Genomic DNA, 24,938 nt, shown 5'->3' on the forward strand with positions numbered 1-24,938 from the left:
GGAAAGCTACGAAATGGTTGTCCGAATATCCTGATGATCATTTCCAGACGTATGCTGACGGATCCATAGCGTTTCTACGAAGGTTTCGAACGGAAAAGACAGTCCCTCAACATTTGGAGAAGCTTCGAACGCTTCGGCAGAAGTCATTGCCAGTGGAGGATTACGCTGCAAAATTTCGGATGCTTTTGCAGAGGGTACCTCAGGCACAAAGATCGGCAACGGAAGTACTGAATGACTATTTTTTACGGGGGCTCAACAAGGATCTCAGAATGGCTATGGCGACAGTGGATAAGGTAACTACTCCACTGGATACTGTAATTGCTAGGGCTGTAGTAGCAGGAGAGGCTTTAGAGGATACAAAACATCCAAAGAAGTCAAAGAAGAAAGATAGAAAGAAATCTCATCGGAAGTCACAGGACAGTGGCAGTGATAGTCTGGAATCGGAATCCGCAGGATCTGATTCCTCGGACTCAGGCAACAGCGATTCGGAAAAAGAATCTGAAGAGACACCAGGGAAAAAATCCCAACGTCACGGGAAAGGTGTATCCTCCGGATCGACGGAATCGGCTGCAGTGGCTAAAAGTCTGAAGGAAATCTGGTGTACCCAATGTCGGAATCCGGGCCATGCTGCTCAGGAATGTGCAATGAATCAGAAGTGGTGTGCGATTTGCACGACCAATACTCATAATACAGTGGAATGTTATTTCAATGGCCGGGGTCGTCGGAGACGAGGGGACTCTTCTACCTGGCAACAACCACAGATAGGGCAGGGACAGGAGCCTGCTGTGGCGATGGCTCATGCTCATACACCAGAGCCGCCTCTGCAAGGTCAAGCAGGAGGACGGGTCAAGGGGGAGGACGAGGCCGTGGAAGAGGTGGTCGAGATCCTAATCGCCCCAAGACATGCCTTTTTTGTTTGGGGGATGGTCATTGGAGATCTGAGTGTACTGAAGCTATGGAATTCGATCGGAAAAAGCAGGAACGCGCTGCAGGGAAACAGCCTAGTGTGGCTATGGTTCAGATTGAAGGATTGGATGAGTCTGACCCAACAGTTTCGTTAATCACGCGATCGGGTAAAAATGTGGTTCCAACTCCCGATGTGAAAATTCCGGATTGGACGGCTCAGGAAGAGGTGCGGAAAAAGACTGTGTCTTGGTTGCCACAATCCGCACCACCAGTAAAGACAACAGGACCATCGACTATGCCAACCACTGAAGGCCTGGAAATAAGGGAAGGGAAAGCTGAAATTAAGGGTGATATTAAAGAACAGGAGGAGTGGAATTCAGTTTGGAAAGAGGTTCTCACGTCACCAATTCAAGTACCTCTGGGTTCATTGTTCAAATTGGTCCCGAATTTCCATAATGCATTGCTGCGACAAACGGCCACTGAGCTGAGGGAAGTCGCCATTGGGAAGGTTGAAAGCGAGGATGATGATTCAGCCCCGTTGCCGACGAATAGGATCACGGATACCCGTATTCCGGAACTTTCAGTTCGATACCATGGCACATACATTGACAAGGTACTCTTGGATGGAGGAGCGGGGATAAACATTATCACCCAAGCAGCGTGTGAGCGTTTTGGTCTTAGTGATTGGGAGCCTGCACCCTTTGTAGTCCGCATGGCAGATCAGCGAAGAGTGCAACCAGTGGGTTTACTTCGGGGTATTGTTTTGGATGTAGCGGGCTTGTCCTTTGCTGTTTCCTTAGTAGTTTTGAATATTGAAGATCATAATCAGGATTATCACATTATCTTGGGGAGACCCTCGTTACGACAAGCGAGGGTAAAACATAATTGGGAAGCAAATATGCTTACAGTAAAGAAGGGTAAAAGAAAAGTGTGTGTGATGTTGGGAACATGTCGACAACTAGTTCAGGCAGCATGGCCGGTGATAGCAGAAACAGTTAATATGGTGGAAGGATTAGAAGAGGATGAAAAGAAACAATTTCTCAAAGCAAATCCGGATTTGGTTTCTCTATACCTTGCGGATATTTCTCTGATTCCGAAAGGGCATTCGGTGGCGGTTTCAGGAACTCCAGGAGGAATAGGGGAGACCCAACAACAGGTGCTTCCAAGTCCTGAGTCACTGGAGGACGTGATTCAGCAAGAACGAGCGTTTGAGGTGCAAATGGAAAAAATTACAAGGGTTAAGGAAGATGAATTAGAGAAGGTTTTTCTTGGGGAGCAAGCGGAGTCGCAGCCCATATACATTAATAAGCAGTTGGAAGCAAGTTTTAGAGATGATTTGATCAAATTACTGACAGAGTTTAAGGATGTTTTCGCATGGGAATATGCGGACATGCAGGGATTGGATCCTAAGTTTTATCAGCATACGATCAATCTGAAACCGGATGTGGTGCCCGTGAAGCAGCATTCGTACAGGATGAATCCAAATGTGGCAAAGCAAGTTAAATTGGAAATTGATCGCCTGTTGGAAGTGGGTTTTCTTACCCCTATTGATAATCCGGAATGGATTTCTCCAATTGTGGTATAACCAAAGAAAAATAAGCAAATCCGAATTTGTGTGGATTACCGGAAATTGAATGCCGCTAATGTTCCAGATCCTTTTCCTCTCACGTTTTTGGATTCCATTTTGGATGATGTAGCAGAACATGAGATGTATACTTTTCTGGATGGCTTTAGTGGATATAATCAAATCAGAATGGCATTGCAGGATCAACCAAAAACAAATTTTATTACCGCATGGGGAGTATTTGCCTGGACAGTAATGTGGTTTGGATTGCGGAATGCACCTTCCACTTTTCAACGGGATATGTTTCAAATCTTTGGGCCTTACTTGACGGATTTTATGCGGATTTTTCTGGATGATCTCAGTGTTTTTGGAGCACAATTGGAGCATTTGCAACAATTACGGTTATGCTTTACGAAATGCAGAGAGGTAAAATTCAGTTTGAATCCTTTAAAGTGTGCATTTGCTGTTCGCAGTGGCAGGCTCCTGGGGCATATCATCTCTGAAGACGGCATTTTTGTGGATCCGGATAAAATTGTCGCAATTATGGAAGCGCCTGCACCGCGGAATCAGAAACAGTGCCAGATTTTCCTGGGTCAAGCCAGATGGCATGGGAGGCATTTGCGGTTTGTCGTGCATTTGGCAATCCCGATTACTCAGGCAGCTCATGCTATAGATTTTGAATGGACACAGGAATGTGATTTGGCTTTTCGAAGATTAAAACTGCAGCTCTCCAAAGATCCGATTATGCTGGCACCGAATTGGGGGCAGGATTTTTATGTGTTCGTGGATGCTTCGGATCGCGCTATTGGCAGTGTGTTGATGCATGAACACAGTCAAGGATGGTTCCGACCGGTCTATTATGCCAGTAGACGATTATCATCTGCAGAAAGAAATTATTCAGTAACGGAAAGGGAATGTTTAGGGATGATTTATTCAGTGAAGAAATTCCGGCACTATCTGTTGGGCCGACGGTTTTTCTTCCAAGTGGACCATTCGGCTCTGTTATACCTGGTAAGGCAACAAAATTTGACGGGAAGATTGGCCCGATGGGTGCTTCTGTTGCAAGAATTTGACTTTGAGGTCATACACAGGCCAGGGGCTCAGCATGCGGTGGCTGACTACCTATCCCGGCTAGATTCTCGAGAGCCGCCGACGGGGGTCGCTGATGAATTTTCGGATGCATCTCTATTTCTAACAGGAGTCGCTACAGAAGATATTACCGTCCCGAGTCACGTAAGGGTCATTCCAAGCATTCCATGGACATGGTATGAGGAGATGTTTCATTTTCTCGACAGCGGCGACATGCCTTCCTTCTTGACCAGCCATCAGAGGAAACATATGGCTATTAGAAGTAGGAATTTCGAGATCATTATGGGGAAGCTCTATTACCGCACGGTGGCAGAGGTCTTACTCCGATGTGTGCTACCACAGGAGCAGGAAGCAGTCCTAGAGGAAGTACATACGGGTATTGCCGGAGGTCACTTTGCAGCACTAATTATAGCTAGAAAGGTTCTCCAATCAGGATTATGGTGGCCCACATTGTTTCAAGATGCGAGAAACTATGTGCAACAGTGTGATGTGTGTCAGCGTTTGGGGCAACCTACCAAACGGTCCAGAATGCCTTTTTAGCCAGTCTTGCCCTTGGAGCCTTTTCAAAAGTGGGGTTTGGATTTTGTTGGTCCTTTTAAACCAGTGGCAGCTCACACAGGGAATAAGTATATCTTGACAGCCATGGATTACGCTACCAAATGGGTGGAGGCATGGCCTTTGAGGGATAACACTGCAATTTCTATGGCGGGATGCTTATATAAGGATATCTTTTCTAGATATGGCTGCACTATTGAGCTGGTTAGTGATCGGGGAAGTCATTTTTTGAATAAGGTGATGGAGAGAATGCTGCGGTTTTACTTTGTATTGCACAGGAAATCTTCTCCATATTATCCTCAGGCGAATGGGCAAGCAGAATCAACCAATAAACAATTGATTTGAATTTTGACAAAGTTAGTGAATATGAATAGAACGGATTGGGATGTGAAACTTCCTTCTGCCTTATGGGCCTATCGGACAGCTTACAAAGTGGCAACAGGATTGACTCCTTTTAAGTTAGCATTTGGCATGGAGGCAATCACTCTGGTGGAGCATGTGATTCTGAGTTTGCGGATGTTGATTGCGGATCGGCTTCTTCCGGAGGATTCCGTGATTTATCGATTGGATGTTTTGCAGGAACTGGACGAAGAGCGGCTGCAGAGCTTTGTGGTGCTGCAGGATCTACAGTCTTGGCGGAAAAAATGGCTGGATCACCCGAAAGCACGGCAATTTGTTCGAGGAAAGCTGGTCCTTGTCTTCAATTCCCGTCTCGGGAAGATGCCGGGGAAGCTTAAATTAAGGTGGTCAGGACCATTTTGGATTTTTCAAGCATGCGGGCCTATTTCTTTTATTTGGCGGATTTGCGAGGGGAGGTTATTTCTGTGCCGGTCAATGGTTTCAGACTCCGCCATTATGTTTCACCTACCACGATTAAGTGCCCCTCTGCTGCGGTACAAGAGCCGGAAGCCGCCTTAATCATGATTGGGGATTCTTTTGCATGGACTCTTGGGAAGCGGGAAAAGATCTATGATGGTTGCGACACTGTGCATCGCCCTATTTTGGGAACTCATTGTGGAAGGGTTACTATTGCATGCAGATGTTTTTAATTGTGGTTCTCTAGTTTCGTGTGTCACGCGCTCTTAGTGTTTTATTCTCTGCTCCTGCATCTCATCGCCACCATGACAGCTTCTCTTCTGCAATGTGTCCCTTTCACTCCCGTGCAGCAGCTCACGCTTCGACGAGTGGACGCATGGCTGCAAGACTTGCGGCTGCGTGTGTTCGCCAACCTGGACTGGCAAGGAATCCCAGTGCACCCGCAGGCAGCACGTTTGATCGAGCAACTCGCGGCTGGTGATATGGTGGTCCTCAACAATCAACAGATACAGTTGACAGCAGAAAGAATCTCAAGATGTTGCTGTTTACCCAACGATGGCGTGGTGCGAGCCTCCCATGTGATCCCTACTGCAGATGTCGAGCAAGAATTTGGCTTGAAGGTCAAAGGGGAGTATAAACTGTTAGGGTTGTCAGATGTGGCAACTAGGGATGCATATCGATGGTTCCTTGAGGCGATTTGGCTACAGGCCAAAACGTATACTATTTCGACCCGAGCTAGAAATGTGTTGCATTCGGCCAAATTTGGGCCAGTAGCTTGGGCAGCAGTGGTCAGAGAGCGACTGCTAGCGGAGTTCCAACGAGTGATGGCACAGTTGGGGAGGGGTACCCCAACCAATACAAAGGTGGGCCAACTGCTCACATTGATCTTTCCTTTGAGAGAAGTGTTTCCTCTCGCCCTGCGTCCTCTTTGCCACTTTGAAGATGATCACTTGGTGGTCCCAGGCACTAATCCTCCTCTGTCGCAAACACAAAGCTTGGCAGTGCCGGCGGAGAGGGAAACACAGCAGCAACAGGTGGGTACTGTGGAATTGCTTGGTTCATCAACGGCGGTGGTATCCTCTGGAGCCCAGGAGATGGCCACTACAAGTGTAGGATCAGCAAGCCGCAAGAGCAGCCATGAGGAGTAGCAATTTTCAACACCACCTCCAGCAACTGCATCTCCTGTTGCAGAAGATTCTGCGGTGGCTCGCTGGCGCCGCCGAATGCAGGAAAGAGTTAGCAGTACGACTCCCTTGAGGATGAGCTCTGCGGTTGCGGACGTCCCCGCTCAACCGGAAACGTCGGGTATTACGAATGCGGATGCCTTAACGGGAGGTATTCTCCCCGCAGCGCTACCCTGGGAGGCTATGGCAGCAGCGACACCTGCTGACCAATTACAGGCATGCGGCACATTTTTGAGCAGACTTGCAGAGTCTATTCGTGCGGCCTGGCTAGCCCCAGTCATAGAGGGATGAGTCAATGAGCTGGAAGCGCAGGTAGCGACTTCGCAGACTTGGATTGACGAGGTAAACACTCAGAATGAATAGCTGACTGCCACTACTCGCCAGCAAGGGGCAGAAATACAAAGATTAAGAGGGGCTAATGCTGAGTTTGTAAGGTCTATTCAACAAGATCTTCTTCAGTTGAGAACACAGCATAGCCTAGCTTCTTACTTAACCTCGCACCCTGGCGATGTAATGATCAACATGACTGATTTGGATGCATTGGCAGTGGAGATGCAAGAGGATCTCCGAAATTTTTTAGATAATCAATTACAAAGCTGGAGCACACACTTGGCTGCTAAGGTGGGAGCACAGCCACCCGCTCAGCAGGTTGTGGTGCACCAACCCGAGTCATCCAACACTGACAGAGGTAAGAGTGTTGTTCCAGAGGGTTTTGATGTTGCTGATTGGGCACAAGCTACAGAGGATTGTGCTTAAGCCCAGGCTCATGTCTCTCATTTGTAAAAAATGATTCGTCGATTTCGTAAGGAGAGGCATAGGGTCTGTTTTTGGGTGGAGACCTTAGCTCATTCCTTTTCTCTCAGTCTCCCACCTTGCCCTCCATTTTGGGCTGCTCTTAATCGCTACCTTACTCGTTATTATCCCTTGCATACACCTCTTGCTCCTCTGCCATAGCCGCCTCAATCTATCTCCTTGCCAACGCAGTTTATTCCTCGGGCTGCCTGGCTGGAACAAATTGAGATAGATCCACGTCTTTTGGATGAGGTCTATCGAGCCCATACTACAGATTTTCGGGGCTTTGGCTATATTGATGTTTCCTCTTCACCAGAGCAGGGTGCAGAGCAACCACCGGAACCTTCCAACCGGAGGGGCTGATTGTGGGTTCGCGCAATCCACCGTGCGTGCCAGATGTTACGGCATTAGACGCACATGCGGTCCTGAGGTCCTCTGGACACTGCGGATCGGGAGTCAGGAGTCATGCGGTATGCGGTGGCCGGAGCGGTAGTTCTTCATAGGATATCATGGGACAGGAGTGTGTGCACCGTTCCCGATCTGCGCTGGAGCAGCGGTTGTATATGGAGGGGCATACCTGTCTTTTGATAAAACTTAACCAATCTCTATGATATTCATGGCATCATCTATTGTACTCTGTGTCTGGATTACAGATGAATGAAGCAAGGGTTGTTCTGTGTCTGTGTACTTTGTACTTCCTTCTCTTGTCATTCTGTGCGTTGATGTTCATATAATGTAGTTGCGGGTAATCATTCCCGTAATGCCTATTGCTCCTGTGTGGGCAATAGCCATTACAACACACACACACACACACACACACACACACACACACACACACACACACACACACACACACACACACACACACACACACACACACACACACACACACACACACACACACACACACACACACACACACACACACACACATGGCGGGTTATCAAATGTTGCCATTTCCCTAGTATAATTTGCTAGAACGGTTGGTCTAAGATACCTTTGGTACTGACTAGTAATACTGGACTACGCGGGTACTAGTAATGGCACTATACACTACTGATGCTGATACTGCTATGTTTGTACTAGTATTGATTGGTACTGGTACTGTATATACTGGTATTGGTACACACACACACAGATGGCTGGTTATTACGTGTCTCCATTTACCTAGAATAATTCACAAAAATGATTGAGATGTGTCTCTATAGATTCTTCACAATGCACAAAAGGATAAAAATAGTCAATACATGATGGAAAATGAGTTATGGATCCTACTTGAGTAAAAATCACACTCACACACACACACACACACACACACACACACACACACACACACACACACACACACACACACACACACACACACACACACACACACACACACACACACACACACACACACACACACACACACACACACACACACACACACACACACACACACACACACACACACACACACACACGGCTGATTATTACGTGTTGCTAGTTCCTTGGAATAAATTTGTTGGGATTGTTAGCCTAGGGTACTGGTACTAACTGCTACTATTGGACTATATTGGTAGTGGTACTGGTACACACAGACACACACACATGGCTAGTTACTGCCTGTTACGAGTTCCCTGGTATGATTTACTGGAATGGTTGGCCTAAGATACCTTTGGTACTGATGAATACTACTCGACTACACTGGTACTGGTAATGGCACTATACAATATTGATATTGATATTGATACTTCTATACTCATATACTCGTACTGACACTGACTAGTACTGGTACTGTATATATTGGTACTGGTACACACACATACATAGCTGGTTATTGTGTGTCTCCATCTACCTGGTATAATTCACTAGAACCTTTGGCTTGAGGTAGCTTTAGTACCGATTGGTACGACTAGACAACACTGACACCGATAATGTCACTATACACTATAGATATTGATATTGATATACTACTATAAATGTTCTGATAGTACGAGCTGTACTATTACTGGTAGTTATCGGTACTATTGGACTGTACTGATACTATTACTGGTACACATACACACGCACACTCATATGGTTGGTTTTACGTGTTATCACTTCCCTAGTATAATTCGCTATAATTGTTGGCATGGGGTACCTTTGGTACTGACTGGACTATACTGGTACTAGTAATGGCAATAGATACTACTAATACCGATACTGCTATACTACTATACTAACACTGGTAGTGAATGGTTGTACTGGTACTGGTATACACACACACATGGCTGGTTATTGCGTGTTTCCATTTTTGTGATATTATTCGCTAGAATTGTTGGCTTGGGGTACATTTGGTATCGATTGATACCATTGAACTATACTGTTACTGATAATGTCTATATACACTACAGATACTGATACTCCTATATTGCTAGACTTGTACTGGTATTGATACTTACTTGAACTACTGGACTATACTGTTACTAGTACTAGTACACACACACACACACACACACACACACACACACACACACACACACACACACACACACACACACACACACACACACACACACACACACACACACACACACACACACACACACACACACACACACACACACACACACTCATATTGTTGGCTTGTTAGTGTTGCCATTTCCCTGCTATACTAGCACTAATAGTGACTACTTGTACTGATATTGGTGTAGGTACTGGTACACACACACACACATAGCTGGGTATTGTGTGTTTCCATTTTCTTGAAATTATTTGCTAGAATTGTTGGCCTGGGGTACCTTTGGTACGGACTGGTACCACTGGACTATACTATTACTAGTAATGGCCCTATACACTACAAATACAAATACTGCTATACTGCTAGACTTTTCACTTGATAGTACTTATTGTACTGGAACTGGTACTTACTCGTAATACTAGACTAAACTGTTACTAGTACACACACACACACACACACACACACACACACACACTCTCTCTCTCTCTCTCTCTCTCTCTCACTCATATGGCTGGTTCTATTCGTGTTGCCATTGCCCTAGTATACTTAGCTAGATCTCACGGAAGGTTGTGGCCCAAATCAAGTCTGTTATACTAACCAATCATTATATGTAAATAATGTGCACCCTTTACCCACCATTATGCATGAACATAATACCCACAACTCTTTGCCTAGGTACTGGTACTTATTGGCAATGCTCGATTATATTGTTACTAGTACTGGTACACACACACACACACACACACACACACACACACACACACACACACACACACACACACACACACACACACACACACACACACACACACACACACACACACACACACACACACACACACACACACACACACACACACACACACACACACACACACACACACACACACACACACACACACACACACACACACACACACACACATGGTTGGTTTTTTTGCGTAACCATGTCCCTGGTATACTTAGTTGGATTTCCCAGAAGGTTGTGGCCCAAATCAGGTCAATTACACTAGCCAATCATCATATGTAAATAAGATGCACCCTTTACCCACCATTATGCATGAACATAATTATACCCACAAATATCTGCCTAGGAAAGCTAAAATAATTTTTTAACAAAAGCACGTATGTAAAATGAGAGAGAGTATGAGAGAGTTCTAGTGATGTGTGACAGTGATAACAAGTGGGAAAAGCCGCTTGGATGCTTGTCACCCATTCACTGAGGGTCAATTCTTACTAACAATCGAAATTTTAAAATTCAAAAAACCCAACATATGGTTCATAATTGAGGGGATTTTTATATTATACTCTCTCTCTCTCTCTTTCTCTCTCTCTCTCTCTCTTTGTTTCCTTGGTTACCTTTGATCGGGTAACCACCATATTTTGGGTTTTATCTTTGATTTTGCATGTTTTAACATCATATACACTAATTGTTTACTTAACAGGGTGCTTGGATTGCATCACTGACCCGTCTGGGATATGGAACTGTGACAGTGGCATCCCGAATCCCCCTCTAGGAACTTAGCATATTCTCTCTTGTTTTAAAGGCATTGACTTCCACAAAATATTTCTAGATCATGAAAGGGAAGCTGTAAAAAACCACACCTGCTTTGCCCTTAATGTTGCATCAGTTAATCTGGCTTAGCCTACTAGCCTCTGCTAGAAAGGATAATGCAAATGTAATTTTAACCCTTACTAAGTTCCTTACTTTTCTTATCTTTATCGATAGTCAAGATTCAAATGATCTTGACTTTTATTTTAGCTCTCTCCCCAACATCGTCAATAAACTATATTCTATAAATAATATCCCCATCCTTCCCTCTTGAAATAAGGCAATCCAAATCTGTTGTTAATCCCCTCCTTGATCTTGAGCTCTTAGAAACTGATGAGAAAGAAGATCTTGGTTTTCTCACTGACCCTAGCCTTCAGAAAGTTGAGAAAGAACTACCAAAGAAATTCACCGAGGTCATTCTGCTTCTTGCACCAAGGCAGGTTGAACTAGACACTATCTGTCTAGAAAATAGGCTATGGGATTATGAGGTCTTCAATCAATGTGCACCTTTCAGTATAGACATTGGCGTTGCTATGTAGCCTTACCCCAAAAGCAGTTGAACAATGCAAAATAGTAGCTCTGCAAGCTAAACATTTTCTGCCATAGGATCAACCCTTCATACTTAAGCAAGTTACGCTAATCGACATACAATCAAAGAAGTGCTCCACCTGCAAAAAAGACAATCCTCAATCTTCTTGTGGATCAACCATTATTTGGTTTGACCACCTACTTTGGTTTGTCTTTCAGAACCTCCCCTAGTTTTTTCTATATTCTTTTGATCCAGCCCAATTAGGGAAGACAAGTTATCACAACATCACCAGATATGGTCAGACACCCTACACTAAAAGACTGCATCCTGAAAGGTCTCAACCATATCCCTCTTGTACCTTTATATCTAAAGTCTATGATTTTTGAGTTTTGCAATGGTTGGAATAGGATTTGCACATTAATAAATATGGAATCACGCCCGCACCGTTATGATCTAATTTCAAGAAATCTTGCCAAGGAATTAAATGAATTTTTTCCTACACACAAAGTAAATCAAATTCTGTGGTTTAAGGATGAAGATCTAATGAATGAAATCAAATACCTCGTGAGTCATATGTTCGTCTGTGGATTAGATAAATCGTCACAAACACCCGTCTTCGTTTGTAAGAAAATTATACGCGTTTTTGCAAAAGAAAGACTTGATTCTCTTCAATTTATGCCAGCGGAGGTAACTGAAAAAGACATAATACATCTTGTCAGTGACTGTTTTGCAGATTTTGGTGTAGAACTAGTAATTGAGAAACGTCTTCCCTACCCTAATGGGAAACTACAAAATACATAAACAAGAGTTTAGATGGATCACAAAGGCACATGATTTCCCTTCACACATCATATCACACTTATGTTAAATACCCTAGATAATGGCCTTAAAGAATACACTGTCATGTTTCATAAAAGGTTGGCTATGTTTTCACAAATACACACAAATGCATCTTGGGTTATCAATAATCAATATGATTTTTTGATAAATATGCCCTCAATGATTTTTTCAGCAGTATCATATGATGTTAAAGCTTGTTATGAGGCTATTTCTCACTGTGGTGAAAATTGTATGATAGAATCATTACAAAACATCATTAAAATTGTGAAAAAGCTTAGCTTTAAAGGATTTTGTCCTTGTCGAAAAAGGTGTTACTTACCATGAAACAAAAAGAAATAAAATGGCCATTTGAATATATTACCAAGCTTAACTCCTTTGTTATTGACCATTGTTTTTCCAAATTAGGTAAATATATTTTTTGCCAAACAAAGGGTATACCAATGGGATATTATTGCTCTCCCCTATGGTGTAACCTCTATCTAGCATGGTTCAAATTTAACTATATCAGAAAATTGACTAGGCTTAATATCCCTGAAATACTTCAAGCCTTTCTTAGGTCCTGGCGATACATTGATGATCTACTTTTCATTAACAATAAATGTGTTATGCAATGTTTATGTCATAACAAACCCCTGTCCCAAGAAGACCCCTTTTCTATTTACCCCATAGACATAATATCCATTAAACTAACCTATGAACACACACACAGCATACATAAGCACTGTAATCAATGTCATAAAATCTAATATCTAACCAACCCAAATGATTTTCTAATATTAAATTGATCACTTAATGTGGGAGAATAAACGGGAACAAGTGTTAAGATATAGATATGTGCTTATAGATCTATCTCAACACGGGGCCAATAGTAAAGGGGCCCAAATGGGAGATGGTCTATCAAGAGCAAGGCTAACCAATGGAGCATAAGACCTTAGGGTTAGCTTCATTGAAGACCTCCAATAATGTGTGTAAAAGTCCTTTGACCTTAGGTAAGCTAGGGCTGAGCTTGAGGTGGGGACCCGGCCCAAGCTCCAGGTGTTTGTCCTGCTTGAGGTGCTTGTCGTGCTTGAGGTGTTTGTCCTGCTTGAGGTGCTTGATTAAGGTGCTTGAGGTGCTTGACTTACTCCATGCTTGAGGTGCTTGACTTGCCGCTTGATTAAGGTGCTTGAGGTGCCTTGACATGCTTGCCTGAGATGCTTGTGGGAATACCCCCTAGTCCAAGTGCCTTGTCATGCTTGATGACTAAGGTGCTTGAGCTCCTAAAGTCAAAAGCATCCCTACAAGAGGGGGGGCGAGCCCTTTTCCTAGGGATTAGAGAGAGAACACACACTCACACTCACACTCACAAGGGAAGCCCCAGCTTGAAGAGGCAGCAAGGACACATGTCAGGTCCCTACCCATGTTACCTTCATGTGTTGCTTGAAGCCTATTGGCTAGGCTTCAAAGGGGTCCAATGATAAATTACTTGAATTATCTAATTGTTTTTGCATTTATCAAGTCCTCTCTCTCAAAGGGGAAAGGGGGACACTTGTCCCAAGGCTATCCCTGTTGCTTGTAATAGGCTCTGCTTGTGATTGGCTAGGCCTGGAGGGGTCCAATGAGCTTGAAGCATGAGCTACAAGGGGGGGTCGACCCAAGCAAGCTAGGGGGGTGCTTAGGGGGTATACTCACCCACACACACTCACAAGCACTCTCATTGTGTACTATGCAAAGTGCAAGAGCTCCCTCTCCTTCTCCAAGCAAGTAGAGGTTGAGAGCCTACACCAACACTCTTGGCTATGGAGTGCAAATCCAACCAAGAGCCATGCTTCAATGCTTAAGCTTGCCATCTTCTTCTTCTTCATTACTATGCTATTATGTATGCTAGCAACAAGAGTATGATAAGTGAGGAACTAATTCTTTCTCTTACGAAATGTTTCTTCTTCCTCTTCCCTACCCTCATTCCCTGCTAGCTCTCTCCACTTTCGAAGGTGTTTGAGGTCTTGGGACTGAGGCTTGGGATAGTTAAATCTTTCTTCAAGTTTATGTTATGTTTGTGATGCATGAAGCCTTCCATCTTCATGGCATCACCTAGGTCACAAGGAACACAAAGACTATATTGTAACAAGTTTCTCTTTATGGGAGAAATCATAATACAAATGCCTATTGGAGGGGGGACCGGCTCCACATAAATCCGGTCCTCAACTGTTGTCATGTTCTCTAAAATCTCTCTCTTGCAAAAGTATTGTCTATGCCAAGTTAACTAATTGCTATGATTATGTTGCTATCTTCAATTATGTCTACCCGCTATGCTCACAAAATCATTTCTTGAAAGTACTCTCATTAAATTCCACTATTCTCAAATTGAATAGGCAAATTCCATTACATTGGTATCAGAGCATTTGGTTTCTCTTTTCTTGCTTAAGAAGAGAGGTCCTTAAGTAGCCTATAAATGGTTGATGTTGTTAATTATAATAGAGTAAGTGGAACTGGGATCTAATATCGGTTTTGTTAAGCCCACTATGTGGGGGATGGTGCACACCTCGGGAGCTTTGGACTTAATAATGGAGTCTTTTTAGACTTGCCTACGGCTTTACCATTATTGAGCCATAAGAAGTCCGAAAGGAGCTAGCCCTTGGCAACTCTGCTATGTTAGACCTACTCCTCTACTCTCTATAATTAACCACTTTGAGCCGTGGGTGTAGATACTTAAGAGACGATTTTCAAAGGCTAAGAGGAGTGGCAACTAAGGTTTTGTATTGCCAAAGCATACACTAAGTATAAACATAAATTTTGTTAACATGGCTGACAATAATCAAGAGAGTAGAATGAACATTGATAGCTTTGATTTTGCACATGAAGGTGCTAATGATGATGCTCCCATGTTTGTGAGTTATCTCATCACTAGGTTGCAACAAGCTATGGGCAACCCTGTTTTGCAAGCCGAAGTTACTCAACAACTTCGTGCTTATGGAATTTCCCTTCCTCTCCCAGAGGAGAGAGAGCTTAGGAGGCCTCTTGAAGAGACCCCCAAAAGAAGACTCTCTCCCATTCGAGAGGAGGAATCCAAAGAGAAAGAAAGCAATGACAGTCTAAGTTCTTCTGAAGATGTGGCTCCACGAAGACGGCGGTCTAGACGATCGCCTACTCCTCCCAAGAGGAAAAGAGCAACCTATAGTCCTTCTCCTCATCACTCTAAAAGGCAAGAGAGGAAACAAAGGAAGAAAAGGGCTAGGAAGAGGTCACCCTCTTCTCCTTCTTCTTCACCTTCCTCCTCTTTCGATGAAAGTTATGGCTATTCTCCTAGAGAATACAAGAGGGGAGGACATCGCAAATCATTTCCTGCATGGCGAAGGTCACAAAAGCTAAAGAAGTTCAAGGAGGGAGGAAAGAGTATCTCTTTTCTCTCCTACGATGGCACCTTTGGTGCTACCGACAAAGTGTTGGCCTTCATCCAGCAATTTGATGCGGCCTTTGGGGACGAGGGCTTCACAGAGTCCTCCAAGCTACGCCATGTGGCTATGCATTTCCAAAAATCAGCTCGTCAATGGTGGGCTAGCCTTCGTGGCAATGGAGAAGCCCTAAAGACATGGAAAACTCTACGAGTTTCCATCATGAAGCAATTTCTTCCAAGAGATACTAAAGATAAAGTTCTTACCGAATGGCGCGGTTTGAAGCTTCTCTCTCATGAGTCTATCAACAAGTATGTAGACAAGTTTTGGGATTTACATCTCAAAGCTACTGTCTTTCAAAAGATAGACTTTGCCGAGCAAAGACAACAATTCTGTGCGGGATTACCTGAAGAGATGGCCGAATATCTCAATGGCCTGGTACTATTACCGAAGTAATCCATCACACCATGGTTGCTTCACGCATCAATTTCCATCAAGGGGCTAGACGTAATGTCAAGCCCATGGAAAACAAAGATAAAAATGATGCAAAGGGGAAATCCAATGCACAAAATAATTCCCAAGGCACTTCCAACAACAACAATAACAACAACAACAATCGGTCCAAGGAGAAGGGAGTTTACAAAGGTAAAAACAAACTCTCTCCTGAAGAGCTTGAAGCTTTTCGCAAGGACCATAAATGTTTCAAGTGTGGGGAGCAAGGACATGGCTATCGTTCTTGCCCCAAGAAGAATACTCGCAATGAGACTCCTAGGGCTTCCACCATCTAAGCTCCACAAGAGGATGCTCATTGCAAAGGATCATCACTCTCCTATGCTTGGGGAAAGGTAAGAGAGCATGATGCCTTCATCTTGTTTGACCCTGGCTCTACTCTCAACTTCATATCAATAGAGTTGGCCACCAAGTTGGGCATTCAAGCTTTTGAGATGGGAGATATAGTAACAGCTGATGCAGCTTTCAAGGGACAACAAGCCTCCGTTACTCCCTTGATTGGGAAGTTGAGGCTTCATGTCCAAAGCTATCTCGACAAAGAAGACTTCTTCATCTCTCCTCTCCAACATCAGGATGTTATCCTGGGGGCACCATGGTTTGATCGCATGGCTGCCAACATGAAGTTCCCTGAAAGGAGAATTTACTTCACCTATAGGGGAAAGAACATGTATATAGATGCTAGTGAGCGTGGTCGCACTATTCCACTTGTAAATCCTCTTTCTTTTGATAAATCAATGAAGAGCTCCGTTTCTGCGTACATGATTTATGTCAAAGAGTCTCTAAAAGCTAATAATGTTTCATCAAATGAAAATGATAGGAATCAAGAAGAGTTAGACTTGTCTACTTTTCTAAAAGGATTCCAAGATGTGTTCATCGATGATATCCCTATGGACCTACCTCCAAAACGAGGGGATGATGACCATCGTATTGAGCTCCTTCCAGGAAGCTCATCGCCTAACAAACCTCCTTATCGAGTCTCACAAGCTCAACAAGAGGAGATTATGAGGCAAGTACAGGAATTGGTAGACAAAGAGATGGTGAGGCCTAGTTCCTCTCCCTTTTGTTCTCCAGTCCTTTTAGTGCAAAAGAAAGATGGTACATATCGTATGTGTGTGGACTATCGAGCACTAATCCATATCACTATCAAAAACAGATTTCCCGTGCCTCGAGTAGAAGATCTGTTTGATAAGCTACAAGGGTCTACCTACTTCAGTAGGATTGACCTTAAGAGTGGTTATCATCAAATAAGGATAGTGGATGAAGATATCCTAAAGACCGCGTTTCGCACAACATTTGGTCTTTATGAATATCTAGTCGTGCCTTTTGGCTTGACTAATGCACAGCTACTTTCAATCGTCTCATGGAGAAAATTTTTAGACCATATCGTAAATTCACTGGAGTGTTCTTTGATGATATCATCATCTACTCCAAATCTTTGGAGGAACATAAGCAACATCTCCAAGTGATTTTTCAAGCCTTGAGGGAAAACAAACTTTTTCTCAACCAAAAGAAAAGTGAATTCTTCCTTCAAGAGATTCAATATCTAGGTCATATTATCTCTCACGATGGTATTCGTATGGATCCATCAAAGTTAGAGGTAATAAAATCATGGCCTAACCCAAGGAATCTACATGAGCTAAGAAGCTTTATTGGTATGTGTGCATACTATAGACGCTTCATAGCAAAATTCTCTCAAGTAGCAGGACCACTACATGACTTAACAAAGAAGAACGTTAAGTTTGTATGGACTGCTAAGGAGCAAAATGATTTTGAAAAACTCAAAGAGAAGCTTACTTCCCAACCAGTCCTTGTGCTTCCGGATCTCTCAAAACCATTTGAGGTCCAATGTGATGCGTGTGGTGATTGCCTTGGAGCGGTTTTGCTTCAAGAAGGGCATGCCATAGCATATGAGAGCCGAAGGCTCAATAGTGATGAACGAGTCTTGGGCATTTATGAGAAAGAGCTTTTAGCTGTTCTACATGCCCTAGATACATGGAAGCACTACCTATTGGGGACTCCATTTATCCTACGAACCGACCACCAAAGTCTCAAGTATTTCATGACGCAAACCAAAATTTCCGACAAACAAATGATGTGGGCAAATTTTCTTTCGCAATTTAATTTCCATATTGCTCACATAACTGGTAAGCACAATCAAGTTGCCGATGCACTTTCACGACGACCAAAAGTTAATGCGGTGTCTATAGCTACTCACAATGATCTATCCTCTATGATAGATGAGTATGCTACTGACCCTGACTTTAGAGACATAATGTCAGCCCTTGCTTTGGGGAAGAAAGAGGAACCATTCACCTTGCAGGATGGTTATCTTCTCCACGGCAATAGGCTATGTGTTACCCATTCCCTTCGTGAGAAGGTTATGTATGAATCCGATGCTCCTCCATATGCAAGGCATAGAGGTATTCAACCTACTCTCCGAGGAGTAGAGATGTATTTCTATTGGCCTACCATGAAAGTGGACATACAAGAGTATGTTTCAAAATGTGTAGTATGCCAAAAGACCAAGTATGATAGAGGGAAGCAACCTGGATTACTCCAGCCATTGCCTATTCCAAATTCACCATGGGAGAGTATATCCATGGATTTCATCTTTGGATTACCCAAGTCTATCCATGGGAATACAGGAATATGGACAATAGTCGACAGGTTTAGCAAGCAAGGACATTTTATTCCTGTCAAAAAGACTATTAAGGCACATCAAATGGCAACTCTCTTCATATCTCAGATTTTCAAGTACCATGGATTACCCACATCCATCATGTCAGATAGAGATCCTAGAATGACCAGTAATTTCTGGAAAGGTCTCTTTGAAAATCTAGGAACAAGATTGAATTTCTCTTCGGCCTTTCACCCACAAACGGATGGCCAAAGTGAGATAGCCAATCTTACGATACTCGATCTACTCAAGACTTATGTTACCGAAGTAGATCAACGCTCACAATGGGAAAAGTATTTACCTCTAGTAGAGTATGCCTACAATAATACTGTACATACTTCTACGGGGAAAGCACCTTTCGAGATCATAGAGGGAAGACCTAAAAGTCCCTTGCTACTGAAAGTACATGGGAAGATCTTCGTCGCCGATGAGTATAGCCGTGACCTACAAGAATCTTTTCAAAAGATTAGGGAGGCTATAGCCATCTCTCAACAAAGGCAAAAAGCTGCTGCTGATAAGCACAGAAGAGCCTTAATGTTCAAAGAAAATGATTGGGTATTACTCAAGTTTCCTAAGGCTTGATTAAGGCAAACGACGGGCAAAAATCCTACGGGCCATCAAAAGTATTATGCTAAACTAGCAAAAAGATACTATGGTCCTTTCCAAATCTTGAAGCCCATTAATGAGACGGCTTATCAACTCAAGTTGCCCAACCATTAGCTTATACACAATGCCTTTCATGTAAGCCTACTTAAGCCCTACAAAGGAGAGCCACCAACTGAACCAATTATTGAAGACCCTCCCGAAGTTGAAGACCAAGAAGAGGTGCTACAACCCGAAGCTGTCCTTCGGCATGAAGACAAGGTACTACGACATGGTAAGATAATCCAACGGTATCTTATTAAGTTCAAAAATTATCCTTTTGAAGATGCTAAATGGATGCAAGGAGTACAACTTAAGGATAGTATGAACCTTGTCAATGCTTACAATGCTACATTAGAGTAAGCAAATGTACAACTCTCTTTTAATGACTCATGTTTTTGTCTTATAAGACTAATCCTCTTTTTAATTGTGCACAAATTTAACTAGTATGCATGCTTAGAATCATGTTTGTGATGACGACGTCTCTCAAACACCAAGTAGAATTTGTCACTCTACTTTGGGAGAATGAAATGGACTAAAGAGCAGACATGCTTGCGGCAGCTATGTCTCCCAAGCACCAAATGGATTAGTCATCCATCTTGGAAAGATGTCATAGGGTAAAAAAGGGATCCTCTACCCGCTAAGTACGATTGACTAATGACTAAGCCTTTATCTCTTCTACCTCATAGTCGAGGACGACTATGATTTCAAGAGAGAGGTAATGTCATAAAATCTAATATCTAACCAACCCAAATGATTTTCTCATACTAAATTGATCACTTAATGTGGGAGAATAAACGGGAACAAGTGTTAAGATATAGATATGTGCTTATAGATCTATCTCAACACGGGGCCAATAGTAAAGGGGCCCAAATGGGAGATGGTCTATCAAGAGCAAGGCTAACCAATGGAGCATAAGACCTTAGGGTTAGCTTCATTGAAGACCTCCAATAATGTGTGTAAAAGTCCTTTGACCTTAGGTAAGCTAGGGCTGAGCTTGAGGTGGGAACCCGGCCCAAGCTCGAGGTGTTTGTCTTGCTTGAGGTGCTTGTCGTGCTTGAGGTGTTTGTCCTGCTTGAGGTGCTTGATTAAGGTGCTTGAGGTGCTTGACTTACTCCATGCTTGAGGTGCTTGACTTGCCGCTTGATTAAGGTGCTTGAGGTGCCTTGACATGCTTGCCTGAGATGCTTGTGGGAATACCCCCTAGTCCAAGTGCCTTGTCATGCTTGATGACTAAGGTGCTTGAGCTCCTAAAGTCAAAAGCATCCCTACAAGAGGGGGGGCGAGCCCTTTTCCTAGGGATTAGAGAGAGAACACACACTCACACTCACACTCACAAGGGAAGCCCCAGCTTGAAGAGGCAGCAAGGACACATGTCAGGTCCCTACCCATGTTACCTTCATGTGTTGCTTGAAGCCTATTGGCTAGGCTTCAAAGGGGTCCAATGATAAATTACTTGAATTATCTAATTGTTTTTGCATTTATCAAGTCCTCTCTCTCAAAGGGGAAAGGGGGACACTTGTCCCAAGGCTATCCCTGTTGCTTGTAATAGGCTCTGCTTGTGATTGGCTAGGCCTGGAGGGGTCCAATGAGCTTGAAGCATGAGCTACAAGGGGGGGTCGACCCAAGCAATCTAGGGGGGTGCTTAGGGGGTATACTCACCCACACACACTCACAAGCACTCTCATTGTGTACTATGCAAAGTGCAAGAGCTCCCTCTCCTTCTCCAAGCAAGTAGAGGTTGAGAGCCTACACCAACACTCTTGGCTATGGAGTGCAAATCCAACCAAGAGCCATGATTCAATGCTTAAGCTTGCCATCTTCTTCTTCTTCATTACTATGCTATTATGTATGCTAGCAACAAGAGTATGATAAGTAAGGAACTAATTCTTTCTCCTACGAAGTGTTTCTTCTTCCTCTTCCCTACCCTCATTCCCTGCTAGCTCTCTCCACCTTCGAAGGTGTTTGAGGTCTTGGGATTGAGGCTTGGGATAGTTAAATCTTTCTTCAAGTTTATGTTATGTTTGTGATGCATGAAGCCTTCCATCTTCATGGCATCACCTAGGTCACAAGGAACACAAAGACTATATTGTAACAAGTCTCTCTTTATGGGAGAAATCATAATACAAATGCCTATTGGAGGGGGGACCGGCTCCACATAAATCCGGTCCTCAACTGTTGTCATGTTCTCTAAACTCTCTCTCTTGCAAAAGTATTGTCTATGCCAAGTTAACTAATTGCTATGATTATGTTGCTATCTTCAATTATGTCTACCCGCTATGATCACAAAATCATTTCTTGAAAGTACTCTCATTAAATTCCACTATTCTCAAATTGAATAGGCAAATTCCATTACATCAAAATAACTAGACCGTACATTGTCAAATTTTCTATGTCCACAGCATGTTAAAAAGGATAAGTTACCATGCCGCAACATATCTTTTATACACGCTGTACAAGTAATAGATCTAAAAATATGGCACATAAAGTCTGTGTGTCACAAGTGTTACCTATCATTTATAATGCATCACACATTCGTAATGCATATATTGATATAAAAAGAATGATTGAATTTTTTACACAAAATGGGTTTTTGGAACACAAAATTAATGATAACATTATAAAACTTTTGACCAAAGGAGGTTTCCTTGGTATTTGATTCGATATCAACATATTATTAGAACTCATGAAATCATAAGGAACATATAAAAATACTATAACACCTCACAATATAACATTTCTCATGATATGCAGGCAATGATGGCTTTGACAGAGGATGTACTTGAGATGTTGGAATGATTACACTGACCGATGGCTATTTGATATGTTCTTTTTTTTTCAAGAATGTAATTCTCTTCAGTTGTACTTCAAACTAGACTATTGACATGGATTTTTTGGCTTTGTATTCAAGAGAAAATTCTCTCCGGTTGTAGTACATGGTTTTGCATGAATCATAAACCTCATTCCAACAAATTACTATTGGATATATACATGACTTGGTGGAGGATAGATCCACTTGGTGGACTATCCTCCACCAAGTGGGGTCTATTCCTAGGGTTGGGGGTGGGCCTCTATGTGTATGTGTGTGTGTGTGTGTGTGGACTTAACCATTCCTGCATTCCCCTACCCCTACCCCTCTCTCTCACTCTCTCTCTCATGAAATATGTATACGGGTGGATCGTCATATGATAGGCCCAAATATCCATTTATGTGTCATGTCTACAAATGGGCTTCTGTCTATCTTTCTCTCTCTCTCTCTCTCTCTCTCTCTCTCTCTCTCTCTCTCTCTCTCTCTCTCTCTCTCTCTCTCTCTATCCTATCAACAAAATTAGTTGTGGACTTCAATAACAATGCCACATAATACATAAAGAAATGCACCGTATATGGTCGAATGTGAATTGGTAGCATATGGTTTTTAGTAAACAAAAGGAAACTACACCAAATGATCTGTACATGGATTTTGGCAAATCAAAATTAAAGCACCGAATAGCTGCGCAGGTGATACAGAGTGTAGATTGAAATTTTTCTCTCCTCTCCTACGCAAAAAACCCAAGAGTTCTCTGCAAAGGTTTTCGTGCGCACCTGACATTGCTACCTTGTTTCATACACACAAACATTTTTACACACACACACACACACACACACACACACTCACTCACACTTGGTCACAACATCTGACCATGATAGCTAGTTCTAACTCAACCCAATGGTAATGCTACCCAAACTATGTATATAGCTCTTGATTTACCCAACACACTTCTGGCAGTTGACTAATTCTTTTGCTGCATAAATACAAGTAGCCTTTTCTTAGCATAAGGTTCTCCACCTTAAGTTTGAAAGTACTAAATTGAGATCCTTGTTGTTGGCTCACTATGCTGTCTTGGTGTGCATGGTTGAATGAGTACCTCTTATAAGCTCCTCCTAGCATAAACCAATGCAAGGTTTTTTATTCAATATCTGTTGCCACACTTATAATTACCTCTTAGGGTGATTTTAATTAGGTCCTTGATAGTGATTATTACTTATACTGCTATCTTGGTTAGCATGGTTTAATATGGACCTTTTTTTCTAATGGTCTCAGTGGGAGCAATCCCTTAAAAAATCTTTTAACCCATAAAGGAAATAAAAGTTTAGGTTTCCCTCCCTTATGGCATAAAGGTATTACACTCTGGTTAAAAAAAACTCTGTCTTGATGGGACTCTCCCCCTGCACTCATGATGCTTCACAATCTCGCTCAATAGTGGGTGGCTTGGCACCGATTTTTTGCCTCCATCTGTCGATATGACTCTTAGCAGAAAAACTGGCTTCAACTTTGAGGCTAGGCTGTTGTGGCACATCCATAGAGAAGGTCCTATGCTAGAAGCTTTCATGGTGTGGCCTTACCTGGCATACTCTTTTGGGAGTTGACCGGTGACATGCTGACACATACCCATCCTCTAGCCCTATATTAAGGTGAGGGGATCTTCTCCCTTCGCTTAGACTTGGGTTTCTTTTGCGTTTGACTTTTACTATACACGATAACTTGATATGCTTTAGGGTTTGGGCTTTGACTTTTTTACACTGTTCCTTGCAACATTATAAACAACTTGCTACTATCGACTTGGTTGCACTAAGTTTTAAAAAAAGGGGAAAGAGAGAGTAAGATGACAATGGTATTGTACTTGGCCTTTTCCATGGCACTTTGGAGATTATTATGGAAATACTTCTGATCACAAGTTCTATATTTTACTCAAAATCTCAGTTTTTTGATAATTTATTGTTCTGTTGGGTGATTATAATAGGTTTTTATTGCCTTAGATTATTAAAAGAAATATTTTCTGTCCATTGATGAATACAAAGAAAAAAATACAGGTTCTAATATGATTTTGGAAATTACAGGTTCTAATCAGGTTATGTAACATACATTTTGTAGATAATACCTTTGGTATCTGGCTCAAGCTCTCTAGTGAGGTGGGGATGCTTGTTTGCTTTGATTTACCTACAACTTGTCTGCTTGTTATTGGTTGGTCTTTTGGTCTTGGATATCTAGCTTAGTCCTGAATTTTTTTTCTACTACAGCTATCTTAGACTGGTTTGTATTCTTGTCACAAAAATCCTCATGTCAAATCTGACTACAACCCGTTGCTTGGATGGCTAGCTTAGATCTGCTTTTTATTGACCATATTCATACATATTCTACTACAGCTAGTTCTTGGTGGTGATGCTGCCATAAAATATATGTAAACCTTATACATATTCTGGCTTTGTTACCGATCTGGTTTTGATACATTGACCTGGTTTTGATACTTAAACATATAGGTACTAATCTGGTTTTTTTGGGTGCTTTACTACTTGGTTTTGGTGCACTCAAGAGTTGAAGTATTTGAGAAAATATCTTTTATGATCTAGGCAAGTTTTCTTACTTGGTCTCTATGGTTTAGCAGAAG

Source organism: Adiantum capillus-veneris, chromosome 18, assembly GCF_014529385.1.
Source record: "Adiantum capillus-veneris isolate H3 chromosome 18, ASM1452938v2, whole genome shotgun sequence".
NCBI lineage: Eukaryota > Viridiplantae > Streptophyta > Polypodiopsida > Polypodiales > Pteridaceae > Adiantum > Adiantum capillus-veneris.